The sequence below is a fragment of the Nymphalis io genome, chromosome 20 (assembly GCF_905147045.1).
Source record: "Nymphalis io chromosome 20, ilAglIoxx1.1, whole genome shotgun sequence".
NCBI classification, from domain to species: domain Eukaryota; kingdom Metazoa; phylum Arthropoda; class Insecta; order Lepidoptera; family Nymphalidae; genus Nymphalis; species Nymphalis io.
Window position 1 is genome coordinate 3570164 of NC_065907.1, and position 25495 is coordinate 3595658.

The 25495-nt window shown below is 32.1% G+C and overlaps 1 protein-coding gene across 1 annotated transcript in view; it reads left to right on the forward strand.

Annotated features, from left to right (window-relative positions):
* Window positions 1-494: 494 nt before the first annotated feature.
* Window positions 495-25495, forward strand: part of LOC126776539 (CDC42 small effector protein homolog) — a 44380-nt gene continuing 19379 nt past the window's right edge. The window contains exon 1 of the mRNA XM_050499135.1: window positions 495-656. The gene's annotated coding sequence lies outside the window, so the exon portion shown is untranslated. The remainder of the gene's footprint in view (window positions 657-25495) is intronic.

Genomic DNA, 25495 nt, shown 5'->3' on the forward strand with positions numbered 1-25495 from the left:
GTATGTGACGTTGTTTTAAATTGTTTTGCATGCAAGATAATTAGCATTTACTTGCATTATATTAACGTCGTATCTAATTATGTATGTGTGATACAAGATTATGTTATATACCTTTATCTGACGGATTATATAGATAAGATAAATAAAATGTTATTTAAATAAACACAGTTATCTAACATTTCACTTTACGTCTCGAGGTAATCACAACCACACGCTGCAGACAAACATTAAGTCGCGATATCCTTTCGCCTTTTCTCTCCACTTAAAAGAAATGTGTAAACGGCCGTGGCATACACAATTTGTATGTAGAGCGAAACTAAAGAAATATAACTTAAGAATCAGCCAAGCGAAACACTTCATTAATACGCATGCAATAAAGGTGATTTTATTGAACAGGATATGGTATTTTTTAGACCTTTCAGAAACTTAGGGACAAGTCGACCGGCGCGGCGACTCTACCACGCTTGCTTCACGTCATCAGTCATAAACGAGACCGCGTTTGGACCGCACGCGTTTTTTCGCTTAAATTAAAATCGTTATCAAAACTTCAATTATATTTCAATTAACTTAAAAAACACTCAGCTATCTGTGTGACAATTAAACCGTGTATAATTTTATCTGTGTGCAACATTATCAACCGGGATTTTGTTTTATAAGTAAGTATCGATTGTACGTCCTCGGAAGTCTAAACTTTTGGAAAGTTTTCTTAAGATACATAAGTGTATTTGGCTATCGTATGTGATTAATTAGATCCATTTAATGGGAAGCATGTTGCGTCCGCAATTCCGTTACTTGCCTTCTTTTGAACTCGTCTGACTACTATTATTTTAATTTGTTTGATAGTTTGACGGCTGTTTGGACTTCTAGTTTTAGAATAATTGAAAACATAAGCAATCCCAGCTCATATTCATTGACTGCGTTTATTTCATACTGGTATTAATTGTATTGATCTATGAAGTGGATGGTTACCGCCATGAGTAATCTGAGGTTGCTCATGTGTATAATAAATATTTATAAGCGGTACGTTTATTTAGATATCAGTAACAAGTACGGTATTCATAAAACATCGAGTTAAAAGCATTCGTGACTTCCACGGACAAAATAATTGTGGAGGTATCCAAGTCATACGCTATTGTTCAAAGTTTGCATTTAGGTAATAATAGAAAACTCGTATCATGTATGGTCGAAAATCGCAGTTTTTTTGTGTGAATTGCGATAATTTTATTTGAGTACATCAATTACATTTTTCATTAATTTTTTTTTATTTTTAAATGACATAATTTTTTTTAAAGTATTAAGATAACAAAAAAAGACGTCTATTTTCGGTGTTCATGTGTATACATAGAGACTGTTAGGGCTCCCTTCCTGTCTCTATGATAGTTAAGCGTAGTGCTCATAAATATATGCTGTCGTTATGTTAATGCAAAGAACCCCAAAAACATATATGTATGTTTTGGCAACAATAAATCTTAATACAATATTTTCAAAACATCCATATATATATATATATATATATATATTTAATTATTTAAATTATTAATTAATGAAAATTCTATATATTTTTAACAGTTTCTTAATTGATATTATAACTTGTTCGTTGACATTAAAAAGAACTTAATATTTCAGTCTTTATTAAATATTAATAAACTTCTAAAAACATTTATAATACATGATATTATGCTGTTATTTTAAGTTAACTGGTATTAAATAAAATTTTAATTTTGTAACGTTAATCACATCAAACGTTTGATATTTTAAGCTCTATCTGAACTTGTCATGAAGTCCTTAGCTATTTGAAGAACATTTTTTTTTGACTAAGACATTCTGAGTAATGGATAATGGGGTAATGAATTCGCCAGTATTCTCAAAATACAATGAACAGCTAGTTTTGACAATGTTTTATAATTTTTAGAATCTTTATTCAATTTATGTTCTTATGCGAGTGCTGTAAAGTTATTTTTTTGCTGTTGCTGCTCTCAATTTATCGTTTGAAGTTATTTTCGACGTTAAACTTCCTCGGATGGGATTATTTTTAAATTTGAATTCTGAATTTGATTGTAACATTTCTCTGTTTCGTTTTTGACGCAAACAGATATACAGGTAACAGATTTACAGCAGTACTTGGTATTGTTCCGGTTTGAAAGGTGACTGAGACAGTGTAATTACGGGCACAAGGGACATCTTAGTTCCCAAGGTTGGTGGCATATTGGCGATGTAAGCGATGGTTAACATTTCGTACAATGTCAATGTCTATAGGCGGTGATGACCATTTACCATCTAGTGACCCATATGCTCGACCGCCGTATTCTTAAAAAAAAAAATATAACTTCTGTCACGTGTTCTGATTCTCACGAGCTGTTGTTTTTAGGATTAATTGCAATCCTTCATAACATTTTAAGCTATATATCTTGTAAATTACAATTAGCTATCTACATAGTAGAATTAATTTAAAGAAAACGATCGTGAAATGCCAGAAATTGATATGCGACATTGACACTAATAATTATAATATGTCAAGAATATACGCATCAAAACAGTATATCACTATAAGTCAGTTGTCAACATTTCACGGGTGAGTAATGTTGTGAGTTTTCAGTGAATAGCACTACTGGTTACAATCAAGAGAAAAAAAAATATGACTAATAGTTCTAACTAAATAAAACTAAACCTAATGAGGAAAAACGGTACATTCTGTTAAGTTGACAATGATTGAAGCCGGTCGCATAACAATGAAAACTCGGCTAAGATTTATAATGATAAGAAGATAAAAATATAAAGCGACCGGAGCCGGAAGTCTTTCTTAACAATGAACGATAAATATCTATATATCTATGGAAACTATGTCTTAATATTAGCATAATGACACACTGAGGTCAGATACGAACCGTTAAAGGAACTAAAAGGTAAAATTATTTAGCATCACAAATTTTACACTTGAATTATAGCCGTACCAATACTTTTGTATTTTTAAAATGTGCACGCGTGGCTAATAGGATATTGTCGTTAGGAATTTCTTACAAATTAAAAAAAAAAAAAACGGGATAACGAGCCCTTCAAAAAGAAAGGAGCTGGGTGAAAAATTTTCAGGTAGTCGAAAAAAGTTATTACCTCGTTAGTCTAGTGGTTAGCTTATAAGGACCGAGATCCTGGACTCGAATCCCTCGATTGGGTCTCTTAAAAAATGTTTGGTTCTTCGATTGAGAAATTTTCAGTAGCAGCTGAAATTACTGGCACTGACAGTGTTCACTAATCTTGTGACTCGGAAAGCAAATAAAGCCGTTGCCCCGGAACTCTTTCCGCCGTGGCCGAAATTGGTTAGGAGGATATCACACCATAAAAATAAAAGTAGGAATAAAGTTAGCTCATATTAAAACTTATACAAGTTACTCTCTTGTCACGCCACTTTAGTTGGTATTCGAAGGTGCCATAGTTACAAAATACAATAACATTCAAGAATGTCGATTATCGTAAATGAATTCAGACAGCCGTTTGCGGAATAATATCTTGCGTGCTGAGTGTTTTGTGAAAAAAATCTAAACTTATGTCCGTTTGTCACGAGCATCCTCACCAAGGTCGTCGACCGAAGAAACGAGCATTACTTTATGTCTATTTCGAAACGTGAATCATGTAAGTGTTTTGCCTTATAACCTCAAAATGTTTATTTAAGAAATTATTCATTTATACAATTCTGATGTTTCATTGAAAAATAAATCACATCGTTTTTGATAAACGATATTTTTCGTAATATTTCACACCATTAATAATGCTAATTCTTATTGATTATATAAAAAATACTAAGAGTAGAAATACGTTCACTTTCCAATTAAATAATAATAAAATATCACGAAACAAGACGACGAATCCAGACGATTCTTCCATTTTGAAAAGACTCCATTTTATTTTTGTCTAATAATATTTTAATCGTTCTTCGAGTAAAGACACGTATAATATTTAATGGTACCTAAAGATAATTAAAAAATAATAAATTTGAACAAGTTAAAAGATAAACGAGAAATAACTTTGAAAACTAATTGACTACAAAATTATCATAGTTATAATTTCATTTTCATGTACGGTTTGTAAAATTAATTATGTGAAGGTAAAGTACCATATAGAGTATAGATCAATTTAATCTGATTATGAATAATATTTAGATTGAATTCTATATATATATTTAAATAATATATAATTATATAGTAAATATATATATATAAATTTTTTTTTTATTACGTTGTCATCCTCACACTCTTCAAGAAGTTAGTTAAACATCCATTACATAATGTTCACTGCCTCCTTGGTCTAGTGGCTAGATATAAGGCTGCTAAATCCTGGGTACAAATCCCAGGTCGGGCCAATAGAAAATTATTGGGTATTTTCTGTCGAACATTCTCGTTAGCAGCCCAGAGTTTGGAAGTTAGAAGTTGTGCCTCGGAAAGCACGTATAGACGTTAGTCCTAAACTCTTTCCGGTCGTGTCGAATCGCCGGCCCATCGGATTATGAGAGCAAGGGAATAGAGAGTGCATCTGTGTTAGCGCACATACTTGTGCACTATAATATAAATTAGGTCAGAAGGACATCAATCAACAAAATTCCGCCTTCACAAAAAAATAAATAAAAAAAGTTAAAATTGTCACAACGAACAATGTCCTGTAAATGTAAATGTTCATTTATTCGCAAGTATATCCTTTATATTCTATTTATTACAAAATATAATAAAAACAATGAATATATTTCGCTATGTCAATAATTTAAACAAAAAAAGAAAATTCGGAAATTTAATTTAATTTATATAAAATGCAGCTGTACATATAAGTTAACAAAAGAGAAACGACCTTAGAAAAAGAGGTTGTTTCGATAATATGTCCAATTTCTTACCTTCACTTAATTTTACAACAATAGTGTAGCATTTATGAGATCGCCCGCAACAATAGATATGGAACCATATTTATTGTGTGACGTACGTACTCCGATCCATTGTTAAGAAGAATACAATGATTTATGTTGACGGTAACAGTTTGCTGAGCTAAATTAAGCCTTATGACTTTGCAATAAGAAATAGGACAATTACATCAAATGCAATAGCAACATCCCGAGTACGCTAAGCTAACGGTCGGAATTGTCAACAAACTAAGATAAGCTAATCTTTGCGGAGTGATATAACGAATACATCGGACCGATCTTGTGAAAGTTTGATTATGTTGCTTTTACTTTGAATAATATTATGATTGCCTAATACAAAACAACATGTTTATTGTTATTAATAATATAATTTGTTTCGACATTTGAATTTTTGGCTAGTTCAAAGCCATATACTTTTATATAAATGTTTATATTTTCAAAATATTGATATTTATGAAAACTAATTTCTTGATATTTTTTCATCTTAGCGCATAGGCTTCTGTCATGGCTTGCCATATATTTATTAACATAAGAAACACCATCAGAATCTTTTGATTTTCTTAATTGCTTGCATATTCTAATGAAGCAAGAGAGAGATTTTGTTGAATCGATTGTTCTAATAATATTGGAATTAAGTAAAGTCTTGAACACAAGTGCACTCTCATTTACCTCGCTTTCATTAATCGATGGTACGGTAATACGACTGGAGGACATCTGGTGTAAGCCCAACTGACTTACGTACTCTACGAGAGTGGAACATAACCAAGTTCCAATTGTGAATTTCTTGATATAAAAACTGAAAAAACATATTGGCTTGACTCGGATAATTGAAACGAGACAATCAAATTATATATCTAGACCTAACACTAAAAATATTTTAATAACAAATAAAAATAAAAAAAACTTAAAACCAAACTTCTAAAAAAATGTGTCTTTTGATCATGTTTACTATAATAATGCATTTTCATTTAAGCCGAATCAACATGTGATATTTCAACTCCCTCTAATAATAGGAAGTAGTTCAAATCCAGGTTTTACGATTTAACATAAACAAACCAAAAAACATTACCAGTTACATAAAAGCTTGTAAAAAAAGAAAATCTTAAATACTCTTTGCAATGTTGATGGAAGTATTAATTTTATTGCAATCTGCATTCTTCACCCCTTATTACATACCTAACAGGATCTAGTCCACAATTATAGAAACTGGCTACACTTCCCACGCGAATAAGCAAGATACTAAGATGTTATTTATTGCAAGAGAAATCGTCTATCAATTTATGGTTATTTAACTGAATCTTAATATGAAATTAAGATTGATTTGATTACGTTAACATTTTAATTGATACTTTGAAAAGTATAATTGATTGGAATTTTCGAAAGATTTAACATCCTGTACTAATGAGTAGGATTAAATTTTTCCAAAGATAATTGTGATTGGTAAATGGACCTGTTAGAAAGTGGTCAGCATCTATAGACATTGGTACCCACTCGCCAATACGGCACCAACTGCTAATATGTTTGTCCCTTGTATGTGTACACTGGCTCACTCCCTCTCAGATCGGAACACAACAATACGAAGTATTGTTACTTGACAGTAGAATATGGGTTGAGTAATAACCTTCCCTGGTGGAATTCCACAGAGCCCTACTAGAGTAATATGTATATTTAATGTATGCTAACATAAATACTCATATGATTAGATTTAGAAGGCTAATTATCATAAATAATACATTGAGATTCGTCAAACACAAAACGAGCCGACAGCATTTTTATACATCTTGTCGATGCAGTAATATGATTGATAGCTCAGTTACAATTCAATTAAAATTTATGCTTAGTATGGAACAAGAATGAACACCAAGGTTGAAAAAGGTTACTTTTTTATACATAATACCTGCACCCCCCACCCCAAACAATTAGATTTAACAATTTGAAAAAGAAATAAGATATAGGTAGGTGTTTAAAATCTGAGTTATTTACGTTACAGACATTCGCTAGTTTAAACATAATCGCTAAGGCAATCCATTTCTGGAGTCTTGCAAGCGGGAGGTTGCCATGACAACGTTAGACGATGCTATTTCGGTTGCGTGCCTTGATCTCGCTACGCGGAGAATTCCTCACATGTTACCGTTTCGACAGATCCCATGATGTGAATGAAATTTGCGTATGAATTTAAATTTATGTTTTAAGGGCCTAGACATTTAATGGATATCACAAATGTTTAAGTATAGTTTAATAATACTCTTATGCATAGATACATAATAATAATAATGTCCTCCAGACCGATTTCGGCCACAGCGGCTTATCTCAAGGGAGATTAGCCAACTACGCTGGAGATATTATAGAGTGCGTGCTTATGCACACAGGTGCACTCTCCGTTCCCTAACTTTCATAATCCGATGGGACGGCAATCCGATACGACCGAAAAGAATTCAGGCGCAGGACCAACGGCTTTACATGCTTTCCAAGGCACGGGAGTGTACACACTTCCAATTTCCAGACTCCGGGCTGCTACTAAGAATTTTCTGACAGAAAAACCCAATAACTTTTTATTCGGGCCGACCTGGGAATTGAAACCAGGACCTCCGGGTCTGCGGCCTTTCATCAAACCAATAGACCAACAAGGCAGTCAAGATAAATAATTACTTATATATAACGGATTTGTTATTAAACATCCCGACTAACATTTTAAGGCGGAAAGGTCTGTCTGTTTGTTACCTGATTAATATTAAATCATTAAACCGTAGGTAATATTTAAAAGAAAGGTTGTCTGGGATATGTTTAAGAATAAGCAAATAAAGTAGGATTTAGGGGATTTATAGGAAAACTAAGTTTGTCACGAGCGGTGACATGGTATACAGTACTTATTAATAAAATACAATTTTCATGAAATAAATGAACAGCGTACTATTTATGTTTTATAGTAAATATTTAAAATGTTTTTAAAACTTTTTGGTCAATATTATCATATCGTTAACATTATTATTTTGTTTTTAAACCAATAATACCTATACCAACCAATAATACCTGTTTTTTTTTAAATAAAATATTATTAAAAAAAAAAATGTTTTTCATAATTATACTCATTTAAAAGTCAACTTTTGATTCGTGAACTATTCTTGTCTCCACATTGATAGGTCAGTGAATCGTGCGCTATCTCACACTCATGGATGACTCAACTGGCGCTGTTGTCTGACCTCTGTTTTGACGTAAACACCAATCAATCGAAACAAATACCATCTACAATTGCCTAACAAAATTAACCTCACAATTTTACTGTCTCTTACTCTCTATGAAAAATAAAATGCACTGTGTTCGAAGAACGGCAAATGGGCTCCCCGATGATAAGTGGTCAGCGCTGCTAATTGACATTCGCGCCAATGCACCACCAACCTTGGGAACTAAGATTTATTTATTTATTTATTTTTTATCCCTCGTGCCTGTAGTTACACTAGCCCACTCACCCTTGAATCAAACAATACTATTGCTGTATTGTTGTTATGCGGTAAAATATCTGATGAGTTGGTCGCTCCTTCACGGCGAGATTGCACCAAGCCTTACCGCCAAGGAAAAGTTGGAGCTTACCACATCACTATCATGCGTGATGGTGGACATGTAGCAGAATATGAACCTACACATGTAGTTGTCCTCACCATACCACATAAATTCAAATATACAGTATGGATATAATTTCTTTTACACATTATATAAACATATTTATTATTTTCATATAAACACGGACAAACATTGTATAAGCACGACGAGTAAAAATAAACTTGTAACATCAAATTTCCGATTGCACGAAGTCAATAAATATTTCCTGAAGCAACGTATTTATTTCTGTAATAAAATCACCCATATAATATTGTATTTACCAATTAAAAGTTGAAAACCTTTTGTGAAAAGCATTAATAAATAAGGCATATTGTTCAATACAATGTGTATGTAATATACGTATTATGTAATAATATAAAACAGTAGCTGCTAATTTTCATACCGATTTTTGATAGAATCTACTCTCCGAATCGATACATTTACATCAATTTTTAATTTTGAAAAAAAAAACTCGATTAATTAAAATAGTTTTCTTTTTTATTTGGATTTTTAACAAATAAAGAATATTGATTGTCCATTATGATCATAATTAAAATTAACTGTTTTGTTTTTGATCTTAAACCGAGTGTGAACATTCCTTCATGCATAAACAAACGCATCTTATCTGACCCCATTCTATTTTAACTCTTAGTGAGTAATGTCTGGAAGTTACCAACTTGCTCTTTCCATACTCGAAATATAATACAATCAAGTGTACATGGTTAATAAAAAAATATTATTTATTAATTGATTTTACAGAATAAAAATAGACAATGACAAAATTGTAAAACAGATTATTAATTTTTTTTAATTTAACATTATAATTGTGTTCAAAAGTGTGCATAAACACAGGATAATTAATATATTCGTATCAGGAAATAGAGACTCCATTGGGATATGAGGATAACGATACACTGGACCAGAGTATACCCCGCAGACAACTTCCGTTTGATTATACATTTATATATTCTCATGCATAATAAGTGCATTGTAGTGAAGGGTTAGAACAAAGTGAATATTATAAAGTACCTTCAACATGTCAAATAAATATTTGTGCCAATTTTCATTGTAATCGGACGGTGTCGAATTACTTTTACCTCAAACATATGTATATTGTATATATGTACGAGGCATGCCTTTTAAGTTTTGTCGTTTGAAGAAAAAAACACAACTAGAACCTTATAGCACTGTTTATTGTTTTTCAAAGTATTCACCACGTAGCTTAATACACTTTTCCATTCGCTCAAACCAGTTATTATAACATATATTCCACTCTAAAGTGGGGGTGTTCAAAATGGCTGACTTGAAAGCGTCGACTGCGTCTTCACCGGACTAGAACCTTTGACCACGAAGACTTTTCTTAATTTTAGGAAATGTAAAGAAATCGTTAGGGCTTAGGTCAGGACTGCACGGAGGATGGTCAAGAATTTGTACTTTTTCTTGCTTCAAATACTCAATCGTTTGACAAGCGCTGTGTGAGCTTGCGTTTTCGTGGTGCAGGATGATGCGTCGCTTTGAGTTAGATTTTTGACGTTCGGCGATGACTTGTGGTAAACAAACTGTGGTATACAACTCTTCGTTAACCGTTCTACGATCTTCAAGCGCAACAGTCGCAAAACGTTTGACAGTCCACAGACATGGGGCTTCATCACTGAACACAGATATTAGCTCGTCAAAACACTGAAGCCGTGTCAGACCTCTTCTAAAGTTGTAGAAAATTATGGCACGAACATTTTCCTTAGAAAGATTCATTTTCGTACGTAACCTGACAGATTCCAATCGACGCTGTGACTAGACAATATCATTAATCCTAATACTTTCAACTGTTTTGAGATTCAAAATTTAAACACATTCGAATATCGAACAGTTCCAAATTCAAAATTGCCGGGAAATATAGAAACGACAGAACTTAAAAGGCATGCCTAGTATATAGCTATGGCATAATAGCCAATACAATTTTATTCGATCTCACAATAACAATAATGTAATTTTAAATATACAACGCGCTTACTTTCGAGGGTCGTGGGAGTGGGACTGAGTTAATGGTTGAAACAATAAGATCATTGTTCAAGCGTAAAATAATTAATACATAGATTTAATTTAAAAGAAAAACTCGCTTAACAGGAATCTTGCGATCTTATCATACTTTATTATGTCATATATCATCACCAATATATAATAATTAAATTTTAATATTAACAAATAAAAACACACAAATTTTAACTTTTTCCAACTTATAACAAAATATATATATTTGTCTTCCTCCCTTATTACTAATGGGATGTCGTTTGACCAATCAACGACGACAATAGTTTCGCGCCATCGTGATGAAACTTCTGGAGCGTGAGGCTGCGGCAGCCGAATAAAATATATGTGAAAATTCGGTGGTTAGCAAAGGCAGCTCCCCAACATCAACAAAAATCAAAGTTAATGATTGAGTAATTGTGAAGGACTAATAATTCAATTCTTAGGATTTAACTTATTAATTTATTAAATTATTTATATAAGAAATTTTCAAGGAGATTTTTTCATATGATGTGGCATCGCGTTCACACTTCCAGGCGTTCCTCGATCGTTGTCAGTTTTAAGTCCCTCGACAAAGGGTTCGATCGAATTAAATTATAAATCGATAGAACAAAACCATAACGTTGCTAATGTAGAGGGGCATAAAGTCCGCGGATCATGGCTAAAGTTCGTGGCCGCGATTCACGGGCAAGTGAGCCGGCTTTATACTATTGTTATATCTTTTATACATTGTTATAACTCACCTTTAGCTGCAGTATATCAACTTATATATACCATTTAACCGATCGCTATGATAATTTGTTAATATGATTTTTATACCTATACTTAAAGTAATGTCTTGATTGAAATATTATTGTTACCAACAATTTGAAAAACACTCTTGTTTTATAAAGTAAATGTAAATATGTGTATCATACAACCACATCAAGATAAATAAATACGTTTTTGAGATAAAAACGCGTCGAGCTGACAACTTAACAAATATATTATTGGTGGGTGGTGGATGACTGCCTCGTTGGTTTAGTGGCATGATGTAAGGCCGCAGACCCGGAGATCTTAGGTTCAATTCCCAGGTCGGGTCAATAAAAAGTTATTGAGTTTTTTTGTTTGAAAATTCTCAGTAGCAGCCCGGAGTCTGAAAGTTGGAGGTGTGTACGCTCCCGTGCCTCGGAAAGCACGTAAAACCGCTGGTCCTGCGCGTGAACTCTTTCTTTCCAGTCGTGTCGGATTGTCGTTGTGTTTGCGCACACACTTGTGCACTATAATATCTCCTGCGCAGTTGGCTAATCTCTCTTGAGATTCGCCGCCATGGCCGAAATCAGTCTGGAGGACATTATTATAGTATTGGTAGAGTAGTCATATTATCCTTAGTAATTGGTAGAAATATAATACAAAATCAAAATCATAATTAAGCTGCGATGGCCCAGAGGTTAGAAGACGAGAATCTTAACTGAGGATTTCAGTGCCGGGGACATAGCATAGCAGTGGGACATTCACAGGCTGTTACTGTATATATCCCCTATATAAACATAAATACTTTTAAAAAGGAAGCATGTAAGTTGTATTTCCAAACTACCCGCGTAAATTAGCCATATCAACTTAACGGCCATTTAAGTACGTCTCAAGTATACGCCTGATTCATTATAGCAATAAACTTGACGCTAGAGAAATATCTTATTTATCACTGATGAAAGAAATTGCACATTAAACGTTAACTTCACAGAACAACCATAAAATTAATGTTCATCATCGAGGAAAAGATATAGGGAGGAATAAGGATTCAAGGAGTCAATAAAATTCTGCAGACCATTTACAATTAAATAAATAAATTTAAAACTTAGAGGAGGCTTATAACTAAAGGCACACTAAACTGAGCGACATTTTGTAAACACAGAATAACAGCAACTATATTTAAAAATTTCAGAATATAAGGCTGATTTATTGAAATTTAACTCATATATTTTTTTTTAATAAATAAGGCTTATTATACTGTTCGGGATAAACTTAAAGAGCTTGGAGTTATTATTCGTTGTTGACCACTTAATATCAGGTAACCCTTTTCCCCTCCCACCTATCTATAACATTGTGTGCAAGTATCGAAGTATTTATTATATTTTACCTCATCATGAAATAATTCCAATATAATAATTTACAATATAGTAAATAATACTTTATCTATATAGTAAATATTACTTTGGCTATATATAATATATAAATAGCTTCTATACCTTATAACGTATAACTAAATAGGTCACAGATTCTCAATCCATTCCGAAATAGATCCCGGAACTGTTTAATGATCGTCCGATCGTTTTGCAATTCCATTGAATTAAAGGTTTACGTCTCTCTTGACGTCTTTATTGTCATTATCTCTGTTCTAAGAAGAGATAAGAATAATTTATAAGGCATCGCTGGACTAAACATTATTCAACCAATCGATGACGTAAGCTCTATCTTACTTAGGGCTTAACAAAGAATAGCAAGCGTTAAAAATAAATTATATAGTCACTATTTTTCATACCGCGTCATAATATTAAAAATAATTAGCTTGTTTTATTAAATTATGCAAAAATAAAACAATATACAATGTGAAAATTAAAACTCGCGTGTTTATATTATGTTAAAAAATGCGCCCACTTTTCTAGTTGGAAATCAAACTTTGCAAAAAATATACATATTAAAATCTGGTTAACAAAACAGCTGCGGCTATTTTTTTATATAGGTAACTTGTTTTCGCCCGTGGCTTCACCGCATATTAGAGGGGCATGTGTTAGGTTCAAGTTTGCTTCATAACAAATTTCATCAAAATCGGTTCTGTGGTTTAGTCGTGAAAGCGAAACAAACAGACAGACATATTTCCGCATCAATAATATTTGTATAGATAAAATAAATAAAAATTTTTTTTTTCGCAATAGATAATCTTTAGCGAAACAATATTTCAACAATGTCATAATAATTTATGGACAAAACGATTAAGTATACCTACCTATACATAAATAATAATGATCGTGTTATTTGTTATGGCTTTTCATTAAAATAAAGTTACTGAATAAAAATAAATTTCATTTGAAAGTCTAAGATTTACGTAATAATAAGAAATAATTTCTTGTGTTGTGTAATACGACTTTCAAACTTCAAAAGTTGCAAATAGATTCGAAAAATTAACTTTATGTATATGAATTCCGCATATTTGAAGTTTTATTGCTTATTATTATAATATCAGCCTTACTAATAAACGTTGCTTAGCTATCATTATTGATGTCAAATCAATAATGATAGAAAGGGTGGAAAGAGATTTAGGTAGTAAGCTAGCTCGTATATGCGTATATACGTACCTATAATAATACTTAAGCCGACGATTTATAGGCGGAAATAAACAAAATGAGGCGTTTGTCACATCTCATAGGCGTATGTAACTATACTAAATGTCTGGATGTTTATGAAATAATTACATGTCAAAATGAGCTTGAACAGATTTTAGCAGGGGTCCGTAATGCTCATTAATACAAAACGCAGGTCTCCAATTTGGAGTCTATTTATCTATTTATACTTTAAAGTATATTATAGATATACATAGATATGCAAGAAATCTGAGTTTAGGTAGTGTGTTGTTTTCAGTCCAGGATATCGTATTTTATAAACACAGAAGGTATTTACAAATATTTTGTTGTACAAAAACAATAAATAGTTTCGAAATATTTGTATCATTTTATTATCTTTATATATTTTTGTCAGAGGGTTTAAGATTAGCATAATACATTAATATAATACAAAGTATATTAATTTAACACCCTTACAAAGTTATTTTCTTGCATATATTTTAGATGACAATATTTATTATCACTGAACTATAGTGTCTTCTTTTGACAAGTCATGCGTGCGATGCATTTTTATAATACTAAGAAAAAAAAAATACTTCTATTATTAACAGAACTCTTTTTTATAATTTTACTCCATATTTATTTATAATTAATTATAATGTTGAATGTTTCATCTGCCGGACATCTCGTGACGGCGATATTTTTTTTTATTTAATATAATTCACCTTTACCAGTATACAACAACATTCTAACAGTAAAAAAAAAATAGGCAGAATTATTTACACATAAAAAAACTCAGAGCCTCTCAATATAAGCGTTAGGTAGATCAGGTTTAATTAATTGCCAGTTTACGACTGACGCTCAACCCACTTTTGAGGTTGTTTATTCGTTGAGAATATTATCTTAAATTTAACCCGGATACATAGATTTGTAGCTGATGAAAATCTAAAGTTCCATTATGAAGAATTTGTTTCTCATAATCAAGAAAGATCATGAGGACCAAAAGAGTCATTAAAAGGTGATTTGATTTTATTTGTCAATTTATTCTAGAGTTTGGAACCTTACACCTTGCGCACAGTCCCGTAACTCGCAAATAACTTAAAGCTGTTGCTGGTCCTACGGCTAAACTCTTTCTTATCGGATTATTTGAGTGAGGGAATAGAGAACTTATGTTTGCGCTCACACTTGTGCTTTATAATATAATAGTCACTCTTGAGAATGGCCGCAGTGGCCAAAAAAAAATCTGGAAATCCTTCTCGCGGACGATTCAGTAGACATATATGTGGCAGAATTCGATTCGACTAATACAGATAACTGTGGTGTATCTCATTGGTGTTGCTATGGATAAGACTCTCTGTTATACATGTTATTCGGGGTGTCATGGACAACTAACTCTTGAATAAACTAGCTAGCAAATGGACGTGTATTTCTTGTTATCCAAAAACATCTTAGTAATCTCATGATATTTCCCTTCAACGACGAGCATAAGATAAATAATTATAAAAACAAGTACATGAAAACTCAGTGCATATCCAGCTTGATCTAGAAATAATCGGTTAAGATTCACGTGTTCCAACCACATATGAATTCCGGCGCATATAGGAATAAAAAAAAACCAACAATGACGACAATGCAAATAATATGCTAAAAAATACTATAGTAACTTCAACAAGTAACATCGCCCTCCATTTTAATGTCAAATGACGCAATTTGGGGGTCAATGAAATTGTACGGGTAATACGGGTTGTGCCGACCCTGGGTGAAGCAGGAAATTTATTGAAGGTTAAGATTCTTCGTGGTTTATTCGATTTTTTGAACTTGTAATAAAAATATTTAAAAGTTTAAGTAGTACGGTATTTTTATACAAGTATTATGCATTCGAAAGTTTTAATGAATTAATTATATAAGAATAACATATGCACTCTTATATAATCAAAATAGTGTTTATAATCAAAATCAAAATATATTTAAGTTGATATTCCCAATCACTTTTGAATCGTCAATTTACAAGATAGTCTTGTCATCTTTTAAAGTATAACCGGTTCGGAATGTGGATTCTACCGAGAAGTGACAAGAAACTCGGTAATTACTTATTTATTACGCATTATAATAAAAGTATTAATGCATATGCTTTGCATGAAATCGAAAATTATGAAGCGCAATTTAACATTTTATATATAGATAGGCGTCTTTTAAAAAATAAAGCCATTAGGTCGTTGCAAATGTCTGCGGAATATGATGAACTATTTAAGAGGAGTTGCATTTGCGTATGGAATATTTAACAACATATTATTATTTTTATAATTTAAATTTAAAATATTTGTTTATAATATATATTGCACCATTAACATATATTAAGGTATTAATACACTACTATACTTGGTAACTAAGATGTTATGCCCCTTGTGTCGGAGTTATACTGACTCACTCACTCTTCAAAACGGAACACAACAACACAAAGTATTGCTGTTTTCGGTAGAATATGGGATGGGTGGTACCTACCCAGACGGGCTTGCACCCTACCACCGAGTGAATAAATAATTGTGTATTCCGAAACTATTTACGCTGAGTCTGTTTAATGGTAATTCACTTCCGATTTACTCGTTAAAATAATGAAATACACGAGTCAAACAACGCGGATATGTCGTTATTCACCGAGATTGGACAAAGACATTGCAGGGACGACTGGCCAAGTATAAACAATTATAAAAAAAACAACATTACGCGCTATTTAAGTGCATGGCGCATTACTGCGTGGATTCTTGGCGCCTTTTACGTAATGAAAATTTAATGAATATGAAAGATTCATTTAATGAATTATATAAACAAAAATTAAAATTTTAATTGAATTATTTTATATATATTTTTGTAATTATAAATATTAAGCTAGAGGATTGATCCGTCCTTACTTGATCCAAAATGATACTTATTAAAAACAATACATCCTTATTATTATCTTTTGATTGGAGTACGTTTGAAAGTGGCCCTTTTGTATAAATAAAAGATTTCGTCCCGGAAGGGTGTGCTTTAACCGCCAACTTGGGTGATATTTTCTCAAAAAATAAACATAAAAACTGTTGCCGTTGCCGTTTTAGTAAACATTATAGAAATCTACAAATCTTATGTACCTACATAGTTTCATATCGCTTATTTTTTTGGTGGTCGCTCGTTTCGGAAAGCGTAGGGACAGAGTTATATTTCAAAAAATTTATAATATATAAGCAAACTGTTTTTCGTGTTGACAGTAAAACTTGAGTTTAGGAAACATGTAATAATTTACAGATTATCGTTTAAAGGGCATTTTCCTTATTGCTGTATTCAATCCTAATTTAATATCCTAGTTTAATAAACAGTAGAAGTTTAATTATAATAGTTAAAAATGACATAAATATAACTTAAAGTAACAGCCTGTAACTATTTATAACACTGAGATATCCTCTTCTTATTGAGGAGAAGGTTTGAGTCTTACTCCATCACGCTGCTCTAATCCGGGTTGGTGGACATGCATATGGTTTCCGCACGATTCACCACAAACCACGAGATGAACTATAAGCAGAAATTAAGTACAAAAATTCAGTGGTGCTTGCCTGAGTTTGATCTAGTAAACATCGGTTAAGATACACGTCTTCTAACCATTGAGCCATCACGGCTCTGTAAACAACATATGTAATGCTAAATAAGTCATAAATAATTGTTTTTGCGAAGGAAATTCTTTGATATAAAATTGCATTCAACTGCTGTCTGTGTGTATTCCCGTAACATGACGAACATAAGCTCAATCGAAAAGGGGGAATATTTGCACCCCTCTATAAATAGTCGCAAAGTAAAACACCTGACCATTGAGTCACTCGCATTTCTTCGGGTATGATCGTGTCCTTTCGCTATATAAAGGTTTGATTGACGCTTCCTTGCTGTTTCATTGTTCATTTTGAGTTAATTTTAGATTATCTGTTCCTTTAATTAAGAATAAGAAACTGTTGTAATTTTTGTTTTGAATTTTGATTATTACGGTTTACGAAATTTTTTATTAAAAAGATTTCGTAGTTGATGAAATGATTTATTTATTTATTACATATTTTTACTTCTTTTAAAGTATAAACTAGTTTTTATTAATTAAAATATTTTTAGGACTTATGAATATTTTCTTTGCTTTTTTCATGCAATTTTAAAACGAATAAGACACTTTTTTCCTTAAAAACATTGTCATAGTTGGAACAATATTCGTGAAATGTAATATAAGATAATGTTTTCGTAAGTCGTTAATAAAACGTTAGATGTTGAGTCATCGAGAAATAACTTTTAGTAATTTTCTCATGGATTGCAGTTTTTTAGTATTTAAACTTTGATCATAAAATTAATTTTATATACTTGTTATGAAACTATTACAACATTAACAATCATAAAAGATGTTCGTTTCAGCAAACAAGCTTACTATTCATCGTACTGTTTTATGATTATTTATTTTTAAATGAAATATTTTAAACAACAATATAATGTAGTCATTAATATGGCTACATTTTGCAAACACCGACAAACAACACAAAATAGTTTAATAAGCAAAAACTTTATGATGTAATAATAGTGAGATTTCAAGCCCCCACAGCTTTATTTTAAACACCATTCCGCAGATGTCCGTGCACTTGTTTAAGTAAATTGCTATTTATTTAAACCAATAATAAATGAATGTATTTCGAATGCTAACCATACCACTATATTCTTTGAACATGTTATCTAAGTACAAATTATTAAGCAATTATGAATTGATCTTCACCAGAGAAAATGGTAACTTAAACAATGAAATCATAACGAATCATACTGGTGGTAGCGCTTTGTGCAAGCTCATCTGGGTAGGTACCACCCACTCATCAGATATTCTACCGCAAAACAGCAGTACTTGGTATTGTTGTGTTCCGGTTTGAAGGGTGAGTGAACCATTGTAATTATAGGCACAAGGGACATAACATCTTAGTTCTCAAGGTTGGTGGCAAATTGATGATGTAAGCGATGGTTAACATTTCTTACAATGCGAAAGTCTATGGGCGTTGGTGACCATTTAACATAAGGTGGCCCATATGATCATCCGCCTTCCTATTCTATATAAAAAATCATAATGCCTCCTCTTATCTTTTGGTAATTTAAGAAAAGATGTTATATCCATTGGATCATCTATCCATATATTCACCTATCCGCTAAGGACCTGGTCGTCAACATTCTTTCTTCGTCTAATATAAAAAGCTCAATTTCATTGCACAGAGTAACAATGTAACACATTCTATTACCGGTTCGTCCACATCCAAGCACAGATAACATCTGACATAAAACGTTGGACGTACAACATCATGCCAACGTCAGGGTCTGTCTCATAAACAAGTAAAGCATACTGCGTAAACACATTTTATTCTTAAAAATAATAATTGCTATGCATATTGTAAATTATATTGGCTTGAAAGGAGGTTTAAAAACGTGGTTATGTTGTTGTAAAGCCGTGAGTCATGCTATATTTTTCGATATTATAGTAAGTACACTTGTGTTTGCGTACACAGTTGTGCACTTTTATGTCTTCTGTGCAGATGGCTTGGTGTTTGAGTTTGGTCACTGAAATTTGGTCATGTTTGGTTTATGCCTAGGCCTACAAGTCACTGGCGCAGGGGGTCCACCAAGCAAAAAAAAATTATTTTACTCAAACCGATTAGGAAATTGCCTTGGATCTTTAAGTCTGAGCCTGTCAACCAAACCTTATCCTCAAGAGGAGAACTGTAACTTCCTCATTAGGTCTTAGCATTAGCAAGACTCCCAGACTTTACCTTAATCCGAAAATTAGATCCAGGCTTGTACTAGTCCTATTCATAAAGCCTTGAATTCTTTCACAACAGATTAAGTACAAAGTGAAACCATAAACCCTAGCGTGAATACGATTTCTTTTTGCACAGCAACGGGAAAGTTACAGCATAAAGTATATTATGTTCATTAAATTGAACGAGATCCTTCTTTTTACGTCGGGATGGAACTTTTTTTAGGTTTTGACTTTAGGGTTTTCGTATATGCGATGAATAATCGAAACCTTTATAGGGCCTCTCTTTTGTCTGTCTGTCCATCTGTCGAAGTCTATTTTGATTACAGTATTTTTGCTTTAATAATTATTTAGCAAAAATTAAATTTTAGTATTTTTTTATTGCAGCAAAAAATAAGGATAAATTTCACTAAATATACTAAAATGTTCGTCTTTTCCAGTGTAGCGCCTAAGCTAAAGCGTATATACAGTTCAGTGCGTTATTGAGTCCCTTTTGCTGCGTTCTGTGACGTCATATTAATCCAACATGGCGGAAATGACTTGCATAATAAACTCGGCAACAATCAAAAAGACGTATGATTCGCGTTTGGTATCAGTAAAACAACCCGAGCTTTGCGTGTAGTTTATAGTGTTTATGCTATTTTTAAATAAAGGAATTTGATGAACCTACTTTAAAATAAATTCCAAAAACATAAAACAAATGGACAATAATTATAAAGGTTCTGAGTTATTTAGAGCATTAAATACAAATATAGTTTTAGCTTATAACGATATATTGCATGATATAAATATCGTGTTAAACGCATAAGTTCGTCGGTTCGTAACAGACAGCAGTCAGGTATCAAGATTAACGCAACGCGACCTAATTTTTAGGATACCTATGACGTATTGAACCTCTATTTAACCAGCCAAACATTACTGACGATTGCAATTGTTTCGTAATTTGTAAATACATTAATGGTTACGATGAAATTATTGTTATTTTTAAATATTATTATTCTTAAGATTTCTTTATAGTGCTAATATTTTAAAGATTGTTTGTAGACTCTAATCATGTGATTAGGCATTATATAGCCCATTTACCGCTATAGAATTTTGAATTTTAGGCCATTATGGCTTGTTTTATTTTATAGAATAGGAAGGTGGACGAGCATATGGGCCACCTGATGGTAAGTGGTCACCAACATTGGCATTGTAAGAAATGTTGACCATCGCTTACATCACCAATGCGCCACCAACCTTGGCAACTAAGATGTTATGTTCCTTGAGCCTGTAATTACACTGGCTCACTCACCCTTCAAACCGAAATACAAGAATACCAAGTACTGCGTGATTCTGAAATCGCGTGAAGTGGCTATTTTATATTATAAAACTGGAGTGTTTGTATGGTTGAACATCCTTAGGTCAAAAACAAGTCCGATTTGAAATTTTTTTTTATTCGTCAGATACGTTTACTGTGGACGGTAACATGATAGAGAACTTTACGATACCGCCCTAAGGAGCGCAGTAGTTGCCATAAACGACAAGTAATACGGCAAAGTGTATAAAACAAATATATGTTTTATAAAAAAAACGCTGATGAAATCTCAAAGCATACCTCGTATTTGATAAAGTATACAGTTAAGCCTTTATACGCGACATCATTCACTTAAATATATTCATATTTATGCAGATAAAACTTATTTATTATCTTCTGAAATCATTTGACACATTTTCGAAATCTCCAACTAGAGTAAAATGTCCCACCATTATTATTTTTATAAATATTAAATTAGTTTAGTAAGTTATAATGTTACAATTCTGAAAACCCAATTTACTCTATAAGCGAATAGTAAAAATATATACACATTTTTTATAGCATTTTTTTATATAGCTTTGGCGCACCTTGGGAGAGGCCTATGTTCAGCAGTGGACAACGAGTAGCTGTTGATTGATTGATTGATTGAATAGTTTTATATTTACCTGTCCCAAGCTAGCAGTTGAACCTGGCAACACTAGCAAGCCGACCTATATGCTCAGGTGACCTAATTGGTTCTTTTAGATACTGTTTATAACATTGTGTAACGGATAACATCATCCGTTCCCATTCTTAAGCTCGTTTTGACTTAAAGAAATGTTTTATACGTTTCAAGTTTTAATTTAATCATGGCTACGACTACACTTTGAAAACAATGTAGTATTTTTACGGTTAAATACATTTATTTTCTCGAAAGATTTACATTCGAATCACTTACAGAAAAAATTACAGAACAGTAAGAATAATTTTTTTTTTTAAATCGAATAGGCGTACACAGTAAAACAATGAATGTTACAATAACCTAATAATACCATAATAATATCGGTGCAGTGCAAGCAAGTACGAGTAGTTTGTGACGTGAGTAGGGTAGTCCAGTAAAAAGAAAACATAAAAAATTTATAAATATAGTGCATCTATCCATCATCATCATCATCCATCCATCCATCAGATATGTTGAAGCGTAATAAAGCAATCATATATGCTAAACTAATGTCAAATATGTCAAGAATTTTTTTTTAATATGTGTGAATTAAGAAAATATATAATTTGAAATGGTGTATATATTTTTTTTAATTTTCAAGCCAAAGGTGTAAATGTATGTGGCATAAAAGGGGTATTTACATTCTCGTTTTTTTAGAAGTAAACATGTATGCTTACATTGTGCAATAGAATTATTTGTTCTCGTTTCTAACCTCGACTCGTTTTGACTCACAAAAGTGTTACACTGATCCACTGATACACTCCGAGAACTGGTTAGAAGCGTCAATTGCGACACAACTATCACTTTATAATCGAGTAATGACTTGACATTTCTGAACGAGTTTCTTCATAACTTAACTTTTTTTTATTTATTTTAGGATGTTATATAAATGTTGATATGTAATTTAGAAATTATGAAGTTATATACTGTTATTCGTTTCTATGTTTATTTTTAGAGTGAGAAATGAAATGTTGTTTTGCAATAAATGTATTTATCCTTGTACTATAAATAACACAGGAACGAAGCAATTGTCTTGGGCCGCTTTAGCTACGACTAATAACTGCGTTAAAAAGTGATATTATTCTATAGTATTACATTTATAATCAAAGATTCAACATTGAAAATAAACCGAATCAAAAAGAAGTAAGAAATACCAAGTAAAAAGCCTACGATTACTATGTATTATATATATAAAAAAACCTGATAAATTGACCTCACACTTAAGTATTACTTTACATAATTAACTTACGTCATTTTTAAATAATTATAATTATATATATAATAAATATTATTTAGTATTTACGCCAAACTAATATCGGAGAATCAACCAGTAAATAAAAGTAAGGAAGATCTTTCTACAGTTTGCACAACTAAAATTTAATAATAATAATATCCTGGGACATTATTCACACACTGCCATCTGATCCCAAGCTAAGAAGAGCTTGTACTATGGAAACTAGACAACTGATGTACTACATATATGTTTTTTTAAATACATACTTGTATAGATAATTACACCCAGACTCAGGACTAACAGACATGTTCTTGCACAAATGTCTGTCCTGGGTGGGAATCGAACCCACAACCTTCAGCGTGAAAGTCAAGTATCTACCAACTATGCCAACCAGCCCGTTCTTTATTTGATCAAATAAAATGATTATTTGCATACTATATATACTCAGTAGCGCATCTAGACAGCGCGATTCAGAAATGTGACAGATTCAATCAACGCCATCTATCGCTGCCGAGTAGTTATATACGCCTTTATATATTAAGCTAAGATTCGTCTGTATTGTACACGCTCTACGTTAATTTTTCAAGATTTTATTTAACTTGAAATGTTTGCTAGCTAAGGTCAAATCTTGCAAGCTTAATTAAAACTACTTCCTCTTATCCTACGGTGTTGAAATTTAACGTGTCGGATTATTTCTCATGATAATGTATTTTATGGGAAGCCTGATCTTATTCTACATGCTATTACTATTGCTACAGACGACGGCTCCTCAACGGTCATAGCATAAACACGATGTTTTATATAAAAGCCTGTTTTCGAACTTTAAATTCATTCTGCATTCAAGTTTCTTGCAATATGTCTAAAACTATTAATATTAATATGATAATCGAGAGCTATTTTTATATTTTTTAAGCCAACAAAAACTATCTAAGTAAGTGCATGTACTCGGTTGAAAATCCGTTCAATTCAAAACGACGCGGGAGACGGGATCAATCAACTATTTATAAGCACACGTAAATATGTATCATAATAATACGCTATAGGAACTTAACAATCAATATATTGTTTTAAAAGGAATATCTGTTTCTATAAATTATTTAAATAATACTACAAGACATATTGTTTTTCTTATATATTGAAATGGATTATTTTAGAAATGCGTACGTGTTTTATAAATTATAAACTAGCGAATATTTGCGACTTAAATGAAGTAATTAACTATATCTTAATTTCTTTCATTATGAAATCTATACATATATATAATAATGTTATTATATCTGTTTTTGATGAGTAGCTCGGACCGTTTGAACCGATCGCCATGAAAGTTAGCACATAATAGTACTCTGTCATGGGGCAGGTTTTTATACTATCCATATATTTCTAACTCGCCTCTATATGGCGCTGTAGCACGAAAACTTCTATACCTCTCAACAGACGGTCATGGCAATAGATCTAAGCACGGAGATCGCGCAAGTATCGGATATTACTTTACAAACAAAATAGAGGCATTGCTATGCAAGCGCAGCTTTAGCTGGCATATATAATTCCGAAAAAGGGTTTCATATATAAACGTAAATTAAAAAAACATATACAAATTAATTTTATATATTATCTAAGTTGTTTTGTTTTCCTTATAAAATATTCCGCTTAAGGAAGTTGGATCCAAAACAATCGTCGTGTAAAGCCTACTCCAATAGCAAATAATGAACACTGATCTTGAATTGAAATAACTTCATTGAGGTCTATTATTCGATGGTATTACTTTTATTATAGATTCGTGAAAAAATGGCGCATTGAATAAAAGTATATAAATTAAAGTAAAAAAGTATATAAGTAGTTAAGTGTAAAAGAGTTGTATTAAAAATGAATATAGAAAGAAATAGATTCGTTTCGTTCTTCCATTGAAAAAGACAAGATATTTACGTATTCAACTTTACTAGAATCAGCTTAATCGTTGATTGTGCAATACGTAATTGTGTCATTGCTAATCGAAAGCGTATGTCTTTTAAACAATACAAAAAGCCAATGAAACTAATGGAATTGTAACATTGCGACATTCGTATCGTATTACTGACTCCGCTACTCATTCATGTGAATAATTCCGATTAATTGCTTCAGAATGTAGAATGTATCGTGTGCTCCTTATTTTGTGGTACATTCGATATATAATAAGAGCCGAGATGGCTCAGTGGTTAGAACATGTGAATGTGATGACGATTGCGTGTTCAAACCCGTTTTTAATACCACCTTTTTAACTTGAATAATCGGTGTTTGTGATTCATCTCGAGCTCTACGGTGAAGAAAAACATCTTCAATTCAATCAATCAATTTCTCTACTACAAGTATATCTAAAACTCCAGCGTTGTGGCATAAACATATTTCCTCCTGACGTTTATAAACACTAATTACGAAAATATATATAAATCAAACTGTAGGAAAACAACAATGACTCTATAAAATCACATATTACTATTATTAAATTATTTACTGGTGGTAGGGCTTTGTGCAAGCTCGTCTGGGTAGGTACCATCCACTCATCAGACATTCTACTGCAAAACAGCAGTACTTGATATTATTGTGTTCCGGTTTAAAAGGTGAGTGAGCCAGTGTAATTACAGGCACAAAGGACAT